The sequence below is a fragment of the Bombus affinis genome, chromosome 10, assembly GCF_024516045.1.
Source record: "Bombus affinis isolate iyBomAffi1 chromosome 10, iyBomAffi1.2, whole genome shotgun sequence".
In the NCBI taxonomy this organism is placed as follows: Eukaryota; Metazoa; Arthropoda; class Insecta; order Hymenoptera; family Apidae; genus Bombus; species Bombus affinis.
Genome location: NC_066353.1, coordinates 2,115,309 through 2,133,994, shown reverse-complemented (window position 1 = coordinate 2,133,994; position 18,686 = coordinate 2,115,309). Strand labels below are relative to the sequence as shown.

At 38.1% G+C, this 18,686-nt stretch overlaps 1 protein-coding gene and 1 long non-coding RNA gene across 11 annotated transcripts in view; one reads left to right on the top strand and one right to left on the bottom strand.

Moving 5' to 3' along the window:
- LOC126921419 (uncharacterized) overlaps positions 1-18,686 on the bottom strand; it is a 392,226-nt gene that overhangs the window by 355,362 nt on the left and 18,178 nt on the right. The window lies entirely within an intron of this gene.
- On the top strand, positions 5,154-5,621 carry LOC126921453 (uncharacterized). The gene is made up of 3 exons (XR_007712346.1): positions 5,154-5,286; positions 5,384-5,462; positions 5,524-5,621. It is a non-coding gene; the product is annotated as an uncharacterized LOC126921453 (long non-coding RNA).

Here is an 18,686-nt window from a genome sequence, read left to right as displayed (position 1 = left end):
ACACTGGATTAGCCGCGTAGTAGTGACACACATATATGAGTATGAGCGTGTGTGGGAGTAGGTGCGTGCGCAGCGTCTCGTAAAACAGAAGAATGCAACTGTTCCGTACGCATGGTGGTAAAAAGATGGTAAGAAAAGGAGTGCTGAGACGCGTGCAATGGGTATCTACGAATATCTTGTAAATCACATATTAAATAAATCTGAAACTATTTTAATATCATTTCTACGTGTAATGTGAGTGTTCCTATACATTTATTTCGGCAACTAAGATCCAAAATTCTCAACAAACTCTATTTAGCGAAATTCAATAACATTGTGTCAAGAGTATAATAAAAATATCATTCGTTTAATCGAAATACATCGAATTTCTCAAGAGATCGTTTGTTACATTTCGTTCGTTTCGTCCAGTAAAATAAACGAATTTATAAAAATTTGAAGTTTGACTATTCGTAGGCTAATTATGTACTATAACATCGGTTTTGTCCAATTGATTTTATCACCGATACAACGTTTTGCATTTCAGGTTAGTTTCAATAACAAGAGCATCGAAACTCGATGTACTTAATGTCATCTACTAACTATTCCCATGTTCTCGATTAATCGTAAGATTCGTGAGTTAGATTTTTCAACGACACACGTAACGCATAAAGATAACTAGCCTTACGCCATACGCTTCGTTAATTGGATAACGATTTCTTCTACTTTCGATCGTAGCAGATCACGATCTACGAGTCGAGAATTGCCAACGCTTTAATTGCTTGCACGTGTGAAGTTCGCCAGCGATGTTATCGTGCTTCCGTTAATCGAGCAAAACTTCTTCGCTGCCCTAAGAAAACGCTTAGACATAAATTTCGAAGCGCAGAAACATAAATTCGATGCCCTGAGCGACTTGTAAAACGAAACGAACAGGTTTGATCGCATTAAAGAAACCTCCTTCCAACAATTTAATCTTGCAAATTCAACAACCTTACCTTCGAGCTTGTGCTAACCTTTATTTTGTAATTTGAGTTCCTGGCGAGTTTGGCGTTTGCACTTTGACCTCGATTTTATCACGAGCCCAGGATCCACTCTAAATTCCCAAAATTCTTCCGCCGATTCTTCCTCGACTAATCTCGCGGATTACAGCGAATCCAGAGTCCACGGTGTGTGTTTTCGTGTACGTGTCTGGGTATTTTTAGTCAACACCTGTTCACCTTCGAGCGTATCTCGTGCGACTGCAATTTTTAGCGCTCTCGAAAAACGATAAGTGAGTAACGATCCTGCAAGGTGTCGGCCGCAAAAGGAACGGCTTATCGGTTCACGGACGTTTCGCGTCGGATTCTGAAAGCAAATGGAGAACCGTCGTCGTGTAAAAAGGAAAAGATAGAACTCCGATCACACTCACCACCATGGGAACCTCGATATCGGGGTGCCTAAGGATGTCGAGGATCATTCTCCACTTTCATTACGATCGTGCTTTTTTTCCTTTTCTCACGCTTACCGCCCTTGCTTGGTTCATATTTTCTGAATAAAAGTCTGAATAAAAATGTTTCGATTTTCCTGATGGTATTTAGAATACGTGGAGATAGACCGAGAAGGTTTGATTCGTTATCGATATTTTACCAACTGATTCATCATGGTCAATAGATTATACACATACGTATCTTAATTCAGATATATCGTAACAGTTTTGTACCTTGACAAAACAGGAATTTACGTTTTACTGGCTGAGTTAACTGTATATGATCGTTTGAAATATAGCAGCTAGATGCCAATTAGATTAAGACTGGATTAATTATATTAACAGAATTAGATTAAAAAGTTTCATTCCAACGTTCATATATTTTGAAAGATTGCGAATACTTACATAGGCGACAGTACAGATATAGCAAAGTTACTCAAATTCAATAGTTCACGAGAACTTAGAGAAGGTTAACGCGATTTAAGTAAAGTCTTCTTACCCATATATATACTTCAAAGGAACATAATTCATCGTCTTAAACTCTCCTCTAAATTTTCCGCTATCAAGCCTGCTTGACGTCGATACATGAAATATCGTGGAAACGTTCCCGTGACTATCCAAAGAGAATTCATCGTTCTAAGGAGCAAAAATTACCAGTTGCTGGTAATTAGAGGAACAACGAAAGAACGGAGGAGAAAATAAGCGACGATTTAAGGGCGCGCTGCGATTCCGCCAGGAGGATCCTAAACGATTAAGATCGAGCCACCACAGAGAGCCCTTTGTTCTTGCATTCCCGTTGCCCCGACATAAATATCGCCGAAACAGTAATTCGAGACCACCACCCCCTCTCGGGCTATTAAACCGGATTCGTACTCGCGCAGGAAGACCATGCTCCTTTTTGCCCGAATTTCACCAGCTACCAACCCGCGCATAATTCACATTTTAATCCCAGTTGGACCAAAGAAGAAAGAAATTCAAGTCAAACGATCGTGTACTTCGAGTTTAAGGACGTGTTTTTAATTCTATTCTTCCGAATGAATTGAAACGCGTTTATTTCGGCTTACAAACTTCGGCAGCAAAGTTTAGGATGCTACGGATGGAGCTATGTATTTTTCTCATGGTTGTAGAATTTAGTATATTTAGTATATTTAGAAATTTGGGAATTTGAAAGTTAAAAAGCTTTAACGTCGGAAAGTCGAAAAGTTTGAAAGTGCGAAACTTTGGGAATTAAAAAATTGCAATATTTAATCTCTCGAATATTCGAAGATTAAAAAATTGCAATATGGCAAAGTTAAAAAACTCGAATACTGGGCAATTTAAAAGTTCAACAATTTAATCTAAGAAGACTCGAGGCTCTGAAATTTTATCTATTCGACACCTTATATCGAGAGATTGATCATTAGCGATCGTTGAATTCGCTTTGATATCTCAACGTTACAGCGGATTTATCATCGTGTCGCGCACTGTCCGACACTTTCTACGTGTAAATTCCGTTATCACTAATTTACGGTATGATTATTATTCTACGCGCAATAGGCACGATAAGCAGAAGATCGTAGATTATGTCTGGTACACCTATTGCTTACGCAACGCACATTTATCACGGCGTTCACTCAGAATGATTGTGTTCTCCGTAACGTTCAAACGATTGTAAGTCTGTCACTGCAACGAATGTTTCCATAAACGTGCAGTAATAAAAATCAAGCAATTATTACGAAACTTTAATATAATGGTATTATAATCCATCCTACAATAATCCATCGATGCATTAAATATATTTATAAAACAATTCAAGAAACATATTGATTGTAATGTAACATGACAATTACATTCTATCGAAAGTTAGGTCCGTCACTTTCTATGGTTACATTGACAAACTTTATAATAAATTTAGTAAAATTCAATATCTATATAAAATTCTAATATAATAATCTATTAAATCAGAGCTATAATTTATTGAAAATCCAATATCGGAAGAGCGTACAGGAAATTTAATCTTTCGTAAAAAGAAGATATGAAGATATTGTATATTGTATTCTACAATTTTATTCTACACAGCTAAATTAATAAAATTCAATACAATGTGAAATTCCAATATATTCAGATATCAGTTCTATTTATCTCAACGTACTATTGAATTTCCAAAATATTCCCAGATATCAGACACCATTATTTCATACCGCAATTAAATTTCCATTTAAATAGATATCTATGAAAATCAAACGAAAATTCTATTCTTTGTTAAACATTTCCAATGAATATGCATGTCCCGTGACACGTCAGAGGAATTCAAAGAATTTTAATTGCGCTGGAGAAGCTCTTGTAAATACAAAGGGCCGAGGTCAAGAAGGGTAAGCAACGGGAGCAGACTTTTCATCATTTCACGCACAAAGCAAATTCGAGACGCCTCTTTTCAAAGATTTACCCTGAAAGCGGTTGATCTCTTTAGAGGACTTAATGCATGCGACGTGAAGTAGTCGCTTTATATGCATTGCGGAAAAACACCGAGGAAACATTCTGAAAAACATGCTCATCACTTGCCAACTTCACATTCGCGGACGCATGATCGCTACTTTAATTACTTCAACCATATCGAACCAGAAATCGTGACGCCAATACAAAACGTGCCAATATGATGTTTCCACATCTTTTTCGAAAATCTTGTTATTTTCATCGAAACTCTTCTTAGCATTGAATACGCATGACCCATAGCTTATTCTTCTTTAACCCATTAATATCACAAAGTATAATACATATATTTGTTTAAATCATACAAATTCTTGTTGTATCTTTTCCTTATATTTTGATTTTGTATTCATTATTTTAATATATTTTGTGTATCTTAATAAAACGATAAATAACTCAATTCGTTATCATATAAATATACGAATAACGATTCTATTGCGTATATTTTCCTTAAACTGAAGAAATCTTTCAACGCTAGAAAAACACGACTAGGTGTAAAATAATTGAAAAGATGCAACAAGATTAACGTGATCGGTAACAGCACGAAATTTAGTGAATAATACGATCCATCAAATTCTATTTTCGCAGAAATAACGTCACCGTTCTTCTCAAGATAGAAACAATGATTTCACAGACTTGAAAATACAAAATAAAATCAAGATCGAAAGGAAACATTAGAGACGTACGAAACAGAACTTCCATTCTGGTATTCGTTCTATTACCTGCCGCACTTGCCAAAGTCCATTTTTCAAACCGATTTCTTCACCTACATTTATACCTCGAAAGTCTTCCAGGCAACGTGTCTCTCTGTTCGTTTCTCCTGGAAAAATCATTCACAAGCTGTGCGTGAAACTTTCCAAGCTGTTTCCCTCGGCGAATGTTCCTTCGAAAATTCTTGGCGAAAGGTCGAAACTACTCGCATTGAAAATCACAAAGCAGCAGAACTGTATCGAACGCGTATTAGAATAGAGGGAGGGAGCCGCCTCTGAAACGGTTCTCTTCAGTTCGAATGTCCTTTTTGAAGACAGCCCTCACCTTGCGAATACTGCTCGTGTGGTAGTAGGTCAGTAATGCCGAGGGCGAGCTGCTGAACTATATTCGCCAGTAGACGACAGGGTGGGGCACGCCGAGCTTCCTCAATCAATAAACCTCCAACTGGCGACATTCAGATTCGGTCAGGAACTCGACTGCGTCACCGTAACAGGCAAATGCCAGAACCCACTGTGGCAAACTCTGTTCTCTTGCTACGATGGAGCGCGAAATGTCTAAGGACCAAGTATATCGTTGAATCAAATATGCTGTAAATAGCTTGAGATCTTTCTGGAGATGAGATTTTCAATATTTCCGGAGTATTTTGATGAAATGTGTAGAAGGAACAGGTTCGAATTTTTGATCAAGTACTTTGAGAAATTGGAAAGATACATTTTAAACTCGATTAAATAAATTCGCAGGTGAATAACGTTTAGAATGTTTTAGAAGCATCTTGAAAAGAGAAAATCTACATGAGACAGATTGGAATCTTTCATCGATTGTTATATTTTGAGAAATCTAAGAGGTACAGATCAAGCTTGACTAAATAAATTCGAAGCTGAACAAAAAGCTACCTGACATTTCAGGAGTATTTCGTGGAAGAAAGGAGCTAGATGGGATCTGGGTTAAAAATATATTTATAATTTTATGAAGTATTTCGAGAAAAAGGTAGACAAGAAACAAGGCTTACAAGTGTACGTAAGATTGACTAAGCCGATTCAAAGCTGGCTATAAAGCTTTGAAGGTTCCAGAGGTATCTCGAGAGAAGGAATCTAGACAAGATAGGTAAGAATCTTTCATAAATATGCACTTTAGAAAAGTTAAGAGGTAATTTCAAAGTATAATTTAAACTTGGCCATGTAAATTCGAAACCTTTTGCGTGAAAACTTCAGCCGAAAGCTCGTAATAGCTTCAGTTTGCAGTATTAAATTCCAGAAAAATCGATGAAGTCTATGTTAAGTTTACTTTTATTGGTTCTAATTCTAATTTAGTAAGACTATAAGGGTAGGAACGTATATTTTATGATGAGAATATTATATAAGATAAAATATTGTAAATAGAGACGTACCCGAAAGGCATGGATCACAAATAAATAAAGTAATAAAAGATGATAATATATCTGTTTTCTTATCTTTCAGAGTACGAGTATTACTTTTGTTTTAAATGCAATTCTTTTCAAATATGGAAGCGTATTCTTTAGTCTAATACGTTTTGCGGTTTAAAAACAGCTTGTATAATCCGCATTTATGATATATATATATATATGTGTGTGTGCGGAAAATGAAACATAACCTGTTATATGTAGCATGCAGATAAGTACATACACATGGTATGTAGGTATGTTCCATACGCATGAGTAGTCTTATTCCATACATGTTGAAAACGATCCCATAGAACGTTATATCCCTGAAGGAAATGAGCCGAACATAAGCAGGAAATTGAAGGAACGTTGCATTAGATATATCAATTCTGATACTAAGAGATGAGATTACTAAAATATGAGATCGCTGAGAGAACATGCAGTAAAAAACCTTTCCAACATTAACAGCGTGGATTTTCTTTAAAAGAAACCATTAGGTTTCTAGGAAACTGTCTACCTTTTTACAGACAAAATATTTTTTATATTGTTATCAGCCATAATCGATGTTGCATGTATACGTTGTATAAGCTGAGAATATATTTAGACGAAGAAAGATGGAAAACGCTATCATTAAGTAATTAAAACAAGCAATGATAAAAATGAATTCAAGATTAGAACAAGAAAAACCGGTCAGATAGCGTTATTTGTTTGGATGTCGTCGTAAAGAAAATACGTTTACCTGTTTCCCATAATTATGAAGTTCTTGGTACCTGAATAAAGAAATTCATGCACAGCTCCACGGAATACAAACGCGCACGTTTTCCACGCTTCTAATCTTTAAAGATACGAGTTCTCGTGGTTTGCCTGAGAAGCAACTGTCGTCGTTTGTTCCAGGAAAAGATCGGATGCTATTCCATCTCGCAGTCTACGTTCGTATGTCACAATATAACACGGTTATTGCACCGAACATAAACTCGGCGCTATTGTTATTGAATTACATGTGGTCGACAAAACCATAATCAACAAATGCAGTGGGATGAAATAAACTGAAAGAAGTAAGTCAATTAAAACAAAATATTAAGTCGTTTTACAGAAAAACGATACTTCTCTGAGACTTGAATTTTCGAAGCAATAGAAGTCAAAAATTTAAGCGTGGAATTGTAAGAATTTCTAAATGTGGAGTAAAATACCTGAAGAAACATAGTAAATGTATATAGAAATGAGAGAAAATACGCTACTAATCAACGTTAATTGACATATTTGCAATCGGTAATTTTATGAAAATTTGAAACTAGAAAATCGCAAGTTTCTAAAAATTAAATCAAAAATGAAAATTAGGAGAATGTTCTTTCGAATATTATATGCTTCGTGAATTCTTATTTCCGCAGAATCATTGATACTAATAATAATTAACCTATCTGTCCTAATCCTAAAAGACGTCGTATTAACAGTAGTTCTTAATGTATTAATTACCGACAAATAATTGCTTCTTTTTCGCCTGATGCACTTATCGCTATGAAAAGAAATCATGTTACTTCTGTCATGATTTCTATTTAATAGATGACTTGGTGTTTTCTCCTTCCTGATCATCCAAAAGAACCCTGTCTCGTTCATATTTCCTTCAAGGTTTTCTCAAGGTTCTTTTAAAATCATTTCTTCCGTAGTCGCTTCGTTGTCCAATGTCGTAAACTAATGGGGCACTCGGAAAATTCAACAAAGCAGCGCCCTTGGGGTGGAGTCTTATTTATTCGGCATACAGGAGTGTCGCGCACAGGCAACTACCTTCCTGTGTCAAACATGCTGGCCCTGTCCTCCGTTTATTCGCCGAATGGCAAATGGGACTACATACAAACGATCCCGTGTTCTCCGCAAACAGCCACGCTATACCACAACGACCTTCTTAACGCTTCGTTTCCACACGGGACTCCAATTCGAATCGATCCGCGCACTCGACAACGATGATATCATTCTTCTCTGTCGGTAACAAGGATTATTTCTGTATTTTTCAAACTTGCTCGACTGGTTTGTGACAGGGCGATCGATCTTTTCAAAAGCAAATAATTTCTGATATAGAGGCTGCGCTGAATTAAATACATTTTCACTCCTACCGAATGCGAGTACAGGATCTGATTATAAGGTTGTAAATAGGTAAAACGCTATTTTGCTCCACGGAGGGTAAGGAATCGCGAAAACGTAAAATTAAAACCAATATATTTACTGCGCGATTTTGAACTATAATTTTGCAAAGAAACTAAGGCATGTAATTCGATAAAATTTGAATATGTATCCTTAAAATTATTAAATTTGTATCCATATGAGATACAAGAGGTGAAATGCACAAAATTATCATTCTGAGGAGGATGACTTTTACGCTGCTTAATATTTCCAACAACGAATCCAAAACAGATTCGAATTCGAACTCTTTAAATTCTGCTCTACATAGCGCCACTATGTATTCAAAACTGTTATACTCTAGAGACTAATCTCTGCTACTTTAGCTTTGCCTATCGTGCCAAATTAGATAATAAAACTCAACGATGGGTTTTAGCACGTCATAAGTATGATTTTGTCTGTTCAGTGTCGGAAAATCTCTATCTTCCGGACGACAGAAGACAACTGTGCAAATTATGATGCTCTAACGATTCACCTCGGGCTCGCGGCGATGCTTAGAGGATCGTATTTCGGTAGACGGAAGAGGCAAATAGAGGTAGATAAGAATAGACTGACCTCCAAAACCTGCCCCGAGGGACTGCACCGAATTGCAACTGAGATGTACAATGGAAGCTAAGAGCGTATAATGAGAGGCATATAATGGTTTCAGTGCGATTTCGTCAACTCCCATGGAGACAGACGTTGACAAGATAGTTAAACGTTCAACCATAACTTTATCGTTGAATTTAGAACGACCTAATGTCATCTTTGCCAATGTTCCTTCGCGTTTAAAATCGTCGCTTAAAAGCGTAATAACGAAGGATCGATCGAGAAATTCTTCCTTTGTATAATTATTAATCCCGCTACGATACTTTTGGTCATTTTTTAAATAGTCGTGTTTTTCTATTATTAAGAACGTGTGAAAATTTCTGTAGAAACGTGTTCCCGACATTTACGGAAAAGGATGCATCGCTTGAAATGTTAAACATAGGCCCATTGAAAATGTCTTTGACATCACGCGGATCGTTTAATAACGTAATAATTAATAATTGAGATAGTTACATTAAAATTACGCTGTGTTTTCTTAAAACATGGTCAACCGTCCGTGAAAAAATTTGAAGTGCCTCGTTTAAAGTCTATAATTACCTACGATCTTTTTATCCTAAATGTCATCTACAGATGATGGCTTTGGATGAGAATTCAAACTTCCCTCATAGACACACCTTCTTTCACGATCAATCATAAAGATAAGTCACGCGAATGGCATTATAGTATAATCTCGTATAACGAAGAAAGCAATCAGGTAAACGAGACCAAATCTCTTGCACTCGCACATCGACTGTGGTCGAACGACAAACGCGGCAAAAATTCTGACAACGTGAACAATTACTGAAATCGCACGATCATTCTTCTCAGAGAGTATAGTGTAATACGCGAATTTGCCGGAATGATAATCTCGTAATAAATCGCCACGAGCGTTAAGCAAGTATTTAAAAGCAACGCATAACCGGTCGCAACGGTATCAAGGGGCAAGATTTATCGAGCTATTCATAAAACGTTCGCCTATAATCTTTCTCCTAGGATGTTGCGCTTAATGGCGATGCACTGGAGCGGTGCCCGATCCGCGAGCCGCGTGAAAATTAATAAGTATCGGCTACACGTTCGTAAAGTATCTCGCTAATAACAGAAAAATCTGACAGAGCAAACGAGGAAAGTGCTGGTTCAACGAGGTGTTTCTAAACGATCGTGCCAATATACCACCAACTAACAGACTGTAAGATATACTCCATCTACGATCTCATAAGTACACGGCTGCTATGGGAAATTGAGGTTTACGCTAATTTGTAGACACGAACCATAATCGTGGTAATTATTGGTTAATCGAAGCGTAACGAGGATATCTTTGCTGATCATATAACAGCTATGACCTAAATTATCAAACTTATTACATAATATAGGAATTAGTGTTTTAGTTTAAATGATTTTCGTCGGGAATAACCATTACCGATTATTTTTACCAATAAACATCAGTGACGTCGGAGTGCTTTTTTTACACCAAACTATTATCGTTCAATTTAATTTTCCCAGAAGATCGTTTAAAACGAAAACGACTAGATATATTACGAAATTTCGCAGAAAGCTGCGAGAGCTTTTAAGCTGTAATTTATACGCCATGAAAACAGGTTAATGGTTATGATAAGCAGCGCGACTGAGGCCAGAAGGAGATATGTCCGTGGCATGTTAAATTAATACGACAGAGCGTAGCGGAAGCCCGATGCGATTGTAGCGTCTCTTTTTAATATCCTGAGAGCATCCCGTGGCGGGCATTTGCTCGCATGAATATCGAAAAAAGAACGCGAATCGACGGCGCCTCGAGATCGTAAAGAGTCGTCGCTCGAATTCAAATTTTAAAAAGATCCCGCGCGGTCGAGTGGGTCTTAAAAGTCCACTGGAGACTTTAAGAGGCGACGTTTCAAGGTTAAACGCGTCGCCCTGCCGACCCATCGTGAATCCTCCTCTTCTCGAGCAACTTTTCGACGGTTCCATGACAACTTTCAAAAAGACGAAAAAGAAAAAGGAGCAAAAGAAGAAATGGGAAAGGAAAGAGATATAGGGGGAAATTAAAAGATACAACAAACATATCGAGGACAGTCATTAGACTCGAAGCAGCAAAACTTCTTTAATCCCAGCAAAGATAAGCCATTGTGCGCGTTCAATGGAAAGAAATCAATATCAGTGCGGCAACTGTGTGCAACTTCCTTTCCGCTTTGCTTCCCGGTTCGGTTTTCATCGGTAGACTGCTCTTAAAATACAGGGGAACCGTCCTGAAAGCCGATTGTCTCTTCTGCCCGGAAGTGGTTTCGGTGTCTAACCGCTTCCGCCAGAACGGACTTTAAACTTTCCGCCGCAAACCCTGATGGGAAAAAGATGATATCTCCAGAAACAACCGACTCTTACCTGCGGAAATTTTGCATCAACATTCCCCTATCTATGTTACACGTTCGACTTTTCGTCGTTGTTCGAATAACACTTGCTGATATTAACGAATTGACCCGATCTTATCTGAATTCACGGTCGAGAAACTTGCGTCGACCGTGTTCTTATAAATTCGGAACAGGTCTTAACTGGTGGGAACTTCACAGTGGCAAAGGGTGTTCCGCCTGGTTAAACACAGAGTTTCACTTCGAGATCCACCCACTCGATTTCTCATGTATATGTTTCACGATGATAACGGAGAAAACGATTTAATATTTCGTCGAGTATCTTACTTAAGTACGGTGAGACAAGTATCGATATAGTGAGAGACGAGTCTCCGATACAAAAGTGAATTAATATAAGGAGTTGAACACGAAGAACGCATATTCATTAACCCAACGACTGTCTTAGACAAATTCAAGCTTATAACTTAATGGAAAATTGTAAATGATAAAGACAAACAAGGTTACGTATCGTGTACAAAATACATGAGTCCGGTTATCAGCCTGAAAATAACTCCAGCGGAACTTTCATCCACGTCGAAGCGACCTCGTAAAGAACATGGGATCGCGTTCGAAAGTTTATCGGCGATATTTTTCGCGGACGTGTCACTCGAAGGGTTCGTTATACCCCGCGTCGCTTGCCAAAAACTCTGGAAAGAGAAAAAGAGACGAAAAAGGGAAAGAAATTTGAATTTTACGACCTCTGTCCGAGGAAACACGGAGGCCTTCCTTACTACTGCCTGGCTTCGCTGCAATTTCTCGCGACACTAAATTTCCATGTGACGTGCGCATAGCTCGCGCAATTTTTACGAGCTTTCATTAAGAGCAACGCACGCGAACAAACGCTGGATAAAAGAGAGAAGAACCGAGGAGATCCGAGCGTGGATCTTTCAACGCATAGACGGCATTATTATCTGGCCCTTTAAAAATAGAATCGTTCAAACCGTAGAGATACGTTTCCTGTGCGCTGCTCAAGCTGCAGCTGGTGCAAAGGGCACGTTTCGTTCGGCTGCTGTTCGTAGATCGGCAGGAGGTCAAAATTAAAAATAGGTCTCGTTAAGGAATTAAGATCTTGAATCATAAATTATGAGTAAACTATGCAGATTTATATTTTTATCCATACAACTATCTTTTTAATATTGTGATTACGAAAAGAAATTCCGAGAGCTCGCTCGATATCTTTTTCTATTTACATTCGTTAGAACAAAGCACTGCTCGGTGCTTAACGGGGTAAGTTTTCTGCGGTTTAATCATAAGTTTAATTACATCCAATCTACTTGTAGGGTGGATTAGGAATCAAATAGAGGAGAAGTGGGTTCTATTTGTATCAAAATTCAGATTTAAATCTGAAAATTGAATTATTGGATAATTATTTTCAGATACGTATATGGCTAAAACAGAAAATGTCTAACACGGAAAAACTATGCAAATAATAAATCATCAATATAATTGAAGGGATAAAAATGTTCTTCTCCCTTGAAATAAATTATAAGACATCTAGAAAGAGGCAAGTACTTGGAAGAGTCTCCATTTATTGTTCAAAGATCGAAAATCAATTCTTAACGTAGCAACATCAAACTTTTCGTCCAACGTGGTTTCTTTAGTTTTCGTGAGTGGATGTAGTATATCATACGAGTAACTCGTACAGAAAGAGTAACGAGTCATTTAGGAGTTATTAGTTCCGCCTCGAAAACAGAGAAACACGAAAATAGGGAATGGGCGAAAACGCGAAGGCGCGAAGGCAGCGAAGCGTATCTCTCCTGCCCTCCTGTGTGTTTCCCTTGAACAGCCCCCTATGAATTCGGTCTAACAGAAGAAACTACGCCCGTAAGGTCGTCGCTTCACGAAATGTACCGTTCGTACAATTACCACGACAAGAAGGACTCGAACTCCGTTTCTACCGTAATATTTATGTAACCGTTTTGAGATGCCCTTTGGTAAAGAGAAACGCAAATATCTTTGACGTAACAGATTGCCAGTTACACTGCATGAGCCGTCTTCAAGAAGACAATGATATAAATCGTTTAAATAATACTTTGAAGTTTAAAAATTGAAATGTCCGAGAAGTCACTGTAGCGGCACATGCGTCAACGGAAGATACGAATCGGGAGAGACTCATATTGTTTTGTGCCAACTGGAACTTGGAGTGTCAACGTTGTTTTGGTTTACTAGGTTCAAAGGTAAACGAACTCCGGACAAAATATTATCGCCGTTATTTGTAATACCAGTCGATACGAATAGACGAACGTGCTCTCTAGGACAATCATTATAGCGAGTTATTATAGCGAGTCATACAGTCGAATAGCGAGCGTAGAGTCGAACAGCAGCATTGAGGGAGCGACGATTACGACCGGCATACACTATCTCTGTACTTGTATTTAAACGAATTTTTTATATACATTGACTATTATAATTTTATCACTCGTCTCTTTAATAAACCAACACGTATAACAAACCACCTCGTCACATTTTTCGGCTCTTATGGAAAAGCAATGTTGCAATTCAATAACGTTGTCGACTAGCTTCATATCAAAACAATCTTTCCATTTGACTTTTGAATTGTAAATTTGTATATTCGTCACTTTCTTAGACATTTTAGAAATATTAATAACATTATCTATATACAGGTTAATGTTAATTAAATCAAACTGATATTGCGCAACCTTCGAATTCGTAGGAAACTTTTGAAATGGTTCGCGCCAGGATCATTTTTTTGCAGAATGTTTCAGACGATTCCTAAATGCACTCTGGACTAAAGGAATGGAAAGGAAAGGAAAGGAAAAAGGCGCGCGAAAAGTTAAAAGCGTTGCGTGTTATACGTCGAGACAAATGCTTCCAGAGAACGGCACCGTGTTTTGATTTTTCTTGCAACGTTAATGTGTCATGCAAGTGTTCCGCGAAATCCGGCGAAATAACGGTGGTAAAAAAGAAACGACGCGGGACAGGGTGGGAAGTTTGCTGACGGCGTGCCCCGCGGCCGCATGAAAATTTTGTACGTAGAAATTTATTTCGGATAACGACGCACGGTTGACAAATTCGAAAAGCGAGAAGCTCGCTGCTCGTGTAACGCCTTCTTGCGAGAAACACGGTGACAAATACTTCTCCGGAAACCAAGTAATAATATGTACTTTCTTGCATTGTCGAAAATATCGCGAGGCAACCATCGAAGAATGCGTGTTCCAAAACCTTTTATCGATATAGTATGAAATTTTACGTTCGTTCGTTAGCGTAATAACAGTACATGTGTTTTAAACACTTCGACTTTCAAAATATTGCAATTTTTCGTCTGTAACCTTCGTTTGCTGTTCTTGTGAAAACAATTCTCGCAGGAATTTTGTAACTTTTCCGATTAACTTTCACAGGTCGAATAAAATAAACATTGTCCTTTCTCTTGGCAATACCTCGGATAATAAACGTAATTTCCACAAATTAAGTGCACTGTGGAGATTCGATTAAATAAAGGAAAGAGGGAAGAGAAATTAGAGACGTCCGACGGAAACGAGATTCAGTAGCGTCGTTAAGATACCGACCAATTAGCTGGAACACGGATCAACCAACACCCGCAGGAGAAGGATTCCGATTTTTTGCCAGAAATACTGACTAGTCGTCGAAGCGAATTCGCGATTTCGCCCGACGTTAAATCGAGCGTTCCCATAGCGAGGCTGGAATTCGCGAATCGCGCCAACAAGGCGGAGGCGTTCTGCTCCGACTAATCTACTAATTGGAGGGTGGCCACGATGCCACTGGGGGGTTGTGGAGCAAATTGGGCTAATACAGAAGCAAACAGCATGACGCCTATAAATACGCGGCATCGTGGCACCATCTTCCAGAAGCAAACGCGTACGATGCATATTGTCGAAGTACGCATGCATATTTAAAGGTCTGTCCACAGATCGTTACGGTCCAACTACGTTTCTCACTATTCTTAATGTCTCTTTATTGCTTTCCAACATATATTCTCTACGAGTTACTGTCGTATTTCATTTCATCATCTAACGTTTCGTACGGGAACTGGATCGTTGATAACCTGAATGAAATTTTACCCTTGAACTTTTTTCCCCTGACAATTAGGAGCAAGATCTATCTTTGTGCAAGACGATCAGCGAGTTTCAGATGGAAATTTTCGTGAAAGTAGATAGGCTCGTTTGCTCGTCTCAAATGACTGATCCGTTGATTTTTGACTAATTTTGAAATCATTTTTCCCAAGTTAATCAAGAATACCTATCCTATATACGCTACTGTTCGTTTAAATGATCACAGCTTGAGGACCAGGCGGAAGGACACGTTTTATTAAATTCTACAAAATTTTTAGATTACAAATCGTTTGCAGTTACTATATTTTTCAAGAACGAAAGAACACGATCAACTCTCCGCAAGCTTATCGATCAAACTTCGGACTTAACGCTGCTACGTAATACTCTACGATTATAGTTCCCAATGATTCTACGACGTACATGAAACCTTTGAATTAAGAACCGTAGAGATCGTTAAGCACACTTGTGCCAACGTAAATCGTTTTCTAAATTCATTGCAGAATTATAAGAACGATATTAATTCCCGGCCGAACGACGTTATGACGACAAAGAGGACAGCTAGTTTCACGTGTGAATGAAGCTTAACGGGCAAAGGCGCTTCAAGCGCTCGAGGGTGAAGAGGAGAGGTCTGCTACTTCTCACCCTCGAGATACGGGTAGCACGCCACGTTTCTATAATAAGTCCTTAACGACCTTTCTAAATGCAGTCGGTACCTTCACAATCGCTACCCACTATGTGACAAGAGCATCCATTAGACGGGGGTTACGTGGCCGCGTATCGTAGGGACGAACCGGCTCGATGAAGGGAGCCTCTCTCTAACCATGAAACGACAGAAACGAACATTTTTTCCTTTCAACCGGCAACAAGAAGCGCCTTACCCAAAGCCTTGCCCCTTTGTGTTTTTACTTGTCATAATTACTTGGCAGAAACATAGACAAACAACAACTGCCAGCTAAGTTAATAATGTTTTGTTAGGAGACAGTAGGTAACCTCGGAGATCTGGTCTAACTCGATTTCTAGAACACATTTTAAAACACTTTTGTCTAATTTGATCGTTATTAAGATAGTAGATATACCTGTAGGTATGTAAGTATATACATAATATTTATATTTTATTGATGCTGCACACGCATATACCTTAAATACAATACACGTATACATTAATAACATATATTTACAAGTGATTCTATGAGATCTAAGGATTGAAAGACGAGTTGGATCGAAATTCTTTTATCCTAGAATACTTTGCAATTAAAAATCTGTCGAAATAAAGGAAATCAATATTCCTATCCGTGGTACTAATCTCAAATTAATGAGAAAATTAACAAAAGTTCACTAAAGACACAATTAGTAAAATAATTAGAAAATCTTGACCAGTATTTCCAATTTCCTTCAAGCGAGACACGTTAAACGCGCAAACAGCAATTTCCGATGGTAATAAGTACTATGTAAATCACTTACTACTGAATTTTTCTTCTTACTTGAAATTAGCTTGAAACACGAACTTGTATAAATCAACCAAGAAATGGAAACGTTTGCAGCCGCGTAGTAACCGAGATTCCAGTCGAGCAATAATTACAATAGTTTTCGAATACTTTGGCGGTTTTCTCATGCAACAAAACACAGCTAGCTTATTTTCAAGTGCCGCAATAACCCGGAATTATGCAATGCACACGCAGCTACCTATGTAAAGTGGAAGAGCCATATGCGGAGAGCGCTTACAGGTTGCAGGTGCACCTGTACCGCAGCAATAATTCAATGTATCGAAGCGACCGGGCACGGTGCACAGCTCGAGAGGCATGAACGAACACGAAAGTCGTGGAGAAATGCAGAAATGATAAATTATGTGCAACGATCTCCCCGTTCGAGTTCGTCGTCCATGTCAATTATTTAAGAAACAAAAGTTCTCGCCTGGACGCGACGCGGAAGAAACGAAGAAGGATTTTCGAGTAGAGTCGGATTCGCCAGGATGTGCCAAGGCAATAATTCAATTGCCTGTGTTACAGTGGTGCAACGATCCAGCGAGGTGGCAGCCTGGGAGATGGTGAAAAACGCGTAGAATATACGAAGGCCGAAACTTGCAGCATTTCGTCGAAAGTTTCCAACTGAAATAGAGGAAGGTCGCCGAGAAATGATTAAGAAAAGAAAAAGACGAATGGAGATGAAACGTTGCCAAGACCTTTCTACCTACGTACTGTTGCAGTAGAATTCTATGAAGTTTAGCAACGAAGTACAACGATAAAAATGTAATACTAGAATTTGATGTGAAATTTACAATCATTTTAAGGCAAGCAACATTTTCATATCTCCAATACTTTTAATGTTCTCAAGAATTTTATAAAGAATTTTATGAAGAAGGTGCAATAATACGTGTTTAGTATCAAAACCAAATAAATAAATAAAATTATTAATTAATAAAAACCAAGTAATAAATAAATAAAAAAACAGTTTTGGTACGATGAATAACAACATTTTGATCTGACTCAACATTTTAATCTGTCCTCCGCTAAAAGTAAAAAAATCTTACTTATTCCTTGCTTCTCCTGTAGTCATCAAATATTACCAAACTGAAGCATTGGACCAATGCCATATTGAATCGATACAAAACTTAGAGGGGATAATCTTGGAAATATAAAAGTTTAAGTATCTAACTCCACTAAGAACACTGAAAATTCCCTTGCTTCGTCGGTAGAGTTACGTACAATGCAAGTAGTCTCCTACACACGGGAGAACCCGATTCTACAAAACGGATATACGCAGGACAGGTACCGTTACCTTTTAAAGGCGTATTCATGAGCTACATCGTTTGGAATTGTCGTTCAACGTAACCACCCACCAACAATGCTGCGGTTGCCTGTGCGAAAACGATGTTCCATAGTTCCATGATAATCAATCTACGAACAAGGAAGTCACCGGTGCCCACTTGTACACGATTAAAGCAGAATCTGGCTGTTTTCACGTCATATTTCAACGACGTATTTAAAAGCAAGCTCTCTCTCTTTCTCTCTTTCTCTCTCTCTTTATCTCAGTCGAACGAACGAAAAAGGAAAGGATACTGCCGGCTCATTCTTGAATTCCTACCATTCATCCGCGGAATGTCGTAATCAGCATTGGGTTCATTCATAAAAATATCAGTGAATGATTTCAACGAAATGATGTGTCTGTATCGCAAAGAAATGTATGTAGAGGAGGGTTATTTTCTGCGTGCATTTTTTGTGCAAAATTAATCGAAAAGAATTGTTATAGAATATTTGTTCAACTTTTTAGATTTCATATTTCGTATTAATCAATGGATATACACCGTTCGGGATAATTAGAGAATCATTACTTTATACGGTTTGACACAGCAATATAATATAATATAATAATTCTATCAGTTGTACTAGTATCTATAGCGACCACAAAAATATTTGCGTATTGTTATATTTGTCCGAGATGTAGGGACATCGGGCCTTTCTTTAGGAAGATCCCCAATACTTGGACTCGAGGTGACATAACTGGTCGCC